This window comes from Erpetoichthys calabaricus (assembly GCF_900747795.2).
Source record: "Erpetoichthys calabaricus chromosome 1 unlocalized genomic scaffold, fErpCal1.3 SUPER_1_unloc_5, whole genome shotgun sequence".
Lineage (NCBI taxonomy): Eukaryota > Metazoa > Chordata > Cladistia > Polypteriformes > Polypteridae > Erpetoichthys > Erpetoichthys calabaricus.
This window is the reverse complement of record NW_026261596.1, coordinates 50,438-54,539: the sequence shown is the minus strand read 5'-3', so window position 1 is coordinate 54,539 and position 4,102 is coordinate 50,438. Positions and strand designations below refer to the sequence as shown.

At 36.0% G+C, this 4,102-nt stretch overlaps 1 long non-coding RNA gene across 1 annotated transcript; it reads right to left on the bottom strand.

Annotated features, from left to right (window-relative positions):
• Positions 1 to 1,630: 1,630 nt before the first annotated feature.
• On the bottom strand, positions 1,631 to 3,501 carry LOC127526428 (uncharacterized). The gene is made up of 3 exons (XR_007933980.1): positions 3,064 to 3,501; positions 2,553 to 2,740; positions 1,631 to 2,080 (listed from the first exon to the last, which is right to left on the bottom strand). It is a non-coding gene; the product is annotated as an uncharacterized LOC127526428 (long non-coding RNA).
• Between the last annotated feature and the right edge of the window lie 601 nt (positions 3,502 to 4,102).

Genomic DNA, 4,102 nt, shown 5'->3' with positions numbered 1-4,102 from the left:
TTGATGTGCCTGTGTCAGATGTGACCAAATTTAAAAGGGTAACAATGAATAAACATGACTTGTTTGTCAGCACATTCATTTGTGTTGTTTTGAAATTTCTCTGTTGTTTACTGGCCACTGAAAATGTCTGGCCCAGCTAAATATCTTGGTTTGAAAATCTGGCACAACTGAATTTGTATTTGAATAACCGTGTTGAAGAACACAGGACTCCATATGAGGCCTCACCAGTGTGTTATAAAGCTGGAGCAGAACCTCCTGGGACTTGTACTCCACACATCAAGGCGCTATATAACCTGACATTCTGTTAGCCTTCTTATTGGCTTCTGAACACCGTCTGGCTCTTGACAGAGTCGAGTCCACCACGACTCCTAAATCCTCCTCATAAGGTGGAGTTTAAATTTTCAGACCTCCACAGCATTGTGTACAAAGAAGAGTGAAATATCTTATAAAAGACTTACTAATAGGACTGGGCACTCTTAAAACTAAAAATAATGGCACTTTAACGGGTTGTGCGGTTCCTCATAGACCACTGCTTGACCAAGAACCATTTCATTCATTTACATATGAAGTGGGCTCTTTAGGCTTTAAAAAGGCCGCTGTGAGGACAAAACAGAACATTAGGCTACCTAACAGGACACTGAGAGGTCAAGACAACCTGAACTGAGCCTGTGGTTACTGGATGAAGGGAGAGACCTTTAAAAATCAGGAAGCCATTGGGATTCAACATATCTACTTCATCTATTTATAATTATTAATAGAGCTTGTGAGATAGATATATAGAGTGGAAAGGCACTATAAGATAGATAGATAGATAGATAGATAGATAGATAGATAGATAGATAGATAGATAGATAGATAGATAGATAGATAGATAGATAGATAGATAGATAGATAGATAGATAGATAGATCTTTATTTGTCCAAATGAGATCTTTGGCTTTTTGCAGAAGTTATTTAAATAAATAATTTGTGGATCTAAAAAGCAAGTTCTTTCTGGAATCTTTGTGTGGATTTGTAAACTAAAAATGGTTTTCCTATACAGAATCACTCAGAATAACCATTTTTACACCTTTATTTTTAAGCGTAGGGCTACAGTTCACATTTGTGGCATGGCTGTATAATAAATACATAAATTTCAGTTCTGGAGTATGTGTGGTTCTTCCTTGCATTTTGTGAGAAATTCTTCTCTGTATTATTATTATGTTTATTTTGAAGCTGGATTTACATAATATGGAAATTTAATTGTTAAAAGCTCATTATTATTATAATTATTAATATTTTTGTTGTTGAAGATTTCACATTTATATTCTTTTAAATATTGATATGATTTATTTGGGGACAACTGTAATTAAAATGCATTAAAGGTAAAAGGCTAATTTTGGAGTGGAGGAGATTAAGATTTCACAATTCCTCTTTCTATTTTAAAATGCTGCTGGTACATTCATGATTATCAATATGTATGTATGTGTATTTTGAGTTTATCTTTTATGTAATGGCTGGTTATTCTTACAGTTTTGTGCTGTGTACATACAGTATATTTGAACTGCTTCTTTTTCTCTTCCTTGTACACCACTTTGGTTCAGTTCTGGCTGTGTTTGTGAATGTGCTTTAAAAATAAAAATTGCCTTGCCCTGCTTTATAAAACATTATTTTAATACATAACACTAAGAAGTGCAGATCTGAGACAATGGATTGTAAAGATGAAGTTGGTTTGCAACATTACAAAAAAGTTAAAGAATATATAAAATAAAGAACAAGAATTGTAGGTTGTAACTGAACAATGACGCACATGTATGTTTGTTACATTTTCTCACTAAACACAGTCATTTTCCTTTTTCCTCTCACGTTATCTAAAAACAGATGCATGTCTTCCATATGTGAAAAAAGGATGATAAAGGGTCTAAAGACCTCTCGTCTTCTTCTAGTTATTCAGATAGCAACTGATATTTCTGAAGGGCCTCCTCAATGTCGTCGTTGTCCATTGACAGTAATGAAGGGAGTGAGATGTGCCCCCTGAACACAGAAATGTTCTCAGCACACCACTTCTCTGCCTCGGTAAGATGCTGATGGATTCTGTGTTGCTGTAATATGTTTTATGAAAAAAAAGAAAATTCTTTAAATGGTTATTATAAAGCTTATAGCCTTTTCCTCCACATTTACAAGGAATGTAAGATAAGTAAAAAAATAATTAACAGTATATTCTGAATTTGTTATACATTATTAACATATTAACATTACTGCTTTTCATCACAGATTCTACAAGTCTTCAATGTTTCTTACCACACACTATTATTAACACAGCACACAATGCATTTCAAATGTTTTAAGGCCGTTAAGAGTTGTACTGGTACTCCAGTTTGTCAGAAGATGGTAAACAGGCTTTTAGTCTTTTGGGCTTTGACTCCTACTGGTTAGCGATTAACAGTTGGCATCTGAGACGGGCATTAAGTCTTTTTATACATTTTATTCACTATACCACAGGCATTGTAAGCCAGCATCAACAAAATGGAATTCATCTTTCTTATGGAAGTTTATAAAATGATGTGTCTGTACCTGCTCATCAGTGCCCTGTGCTGGATGTTGGAGAAGGAAGGCTGACGTTTCTTCTAAAAGTAAAGATCTGAAATCTGCAGAACGCAGTGCTATGGAACAGAATAGCAAGACATTTTTTTCATTTCAGATGTAGTGCAAGTCTTTACTCATCTTCTGTCTTCTCATTAATGGCTCAATAAAGTCTAAACCTGGAAACAGAGAAAATAATATTTACCTACGGAAATGTTAAAAAAGAACCAAAAGAATAAGCACAATAAATGACCCTGTCCTGGCTGTCCATTATTTCTGTACCTTCTGATTTTTTGTTTGGTTCTTGGCCTTCATTTAGAAAGGCGTTTGCTCGCTCAGTCTGATGTGAGCAGTTACTTCAGTGATTACAAAAAGAAGCACTAAGTTTATAATGGTAAGCATTGTGACTATTTGTCTTTGATTTACAATATGGCTAAGTATATTTGCCACATTACCGCAGAACTAAATGAAAGTTATTAAAGGAAATTTAAATTTCATGTACCCCTTGGGACTGGAGTTCTCAAGTAACATTCTACACCAGCACTTCCTCAAAGCCAGCATGTCATTCTAAAGAGGACTGAGCAGAGTCACGTTGTTAAAAGGAGTTTAATGTTACAAAAATATTTATGCAAACCATTATAAACATTCATTTAAAATATCTGGATTTTGAAAGGTAGGCATTTCTGGAACATCAAAACCACTAGGGACAGTATACTGAAATAAAAAAAATACAAATATAATTAAATAAAATAAACATAACACAAATATCCAACACAAATTGTAGAAGGTGACAAAAATGGGAACCAGCAACCACATATAATCCTCCCTCTACAAATACTACAATGAAAGAAGAGAGGACTAAAGTTGAGACACAACTCATTAAAATTGAAGGGGCTCTCGATGATGAAATACAGAGACACCATTAAATGGTCCTTTGGAAACCTGGACACAACATTAAATACATCCTATAAATTTGATTCTGTTCATCTGGACAAAGTTTTTAAGTGGGAGAAATATTTCGAGACTTATCCAAGTCTCTTCCTCAGTCTCAATTGACTGCAGGTTTCCCCAACCTTATAAACAGTACCTTTGCTTAATCACAGACATTGACATTGACAAAGGGCCAGTTGATCAGTGATATGCAAATTGTCCACTGATTAGTAGACGTGTGAACCATTCATAGAGGGTTGAGGAATGGCTGCAATCACAGCATTGTAAGATGGCGACAGATGTACCCTTAGGCCCCCTCCTCTGTTCAGAGATGGTCGTTCCTTTTTCACGTAAATGGCCTCCTTGACTCCTCTCTCAAACCAGCGCTCCTCCCTGTCCAGGATGTGCACCTCTTCATCTTTAAAGGAGTGACCACTATCCTGTAGATGTAAATAGACTGCGGAGTCCTGGCCTGACGAGGAAGCTCTTCTGTGTTGTGACATGCGCTTAGCCAGTGGCTGCTTGGTTTCCCCGATGTACAATTCACGGCACTCCTCCTGGCACTTAACTGCGTAAACTATGTTACTCTGTTTGTGCCGTGGGACCCGATC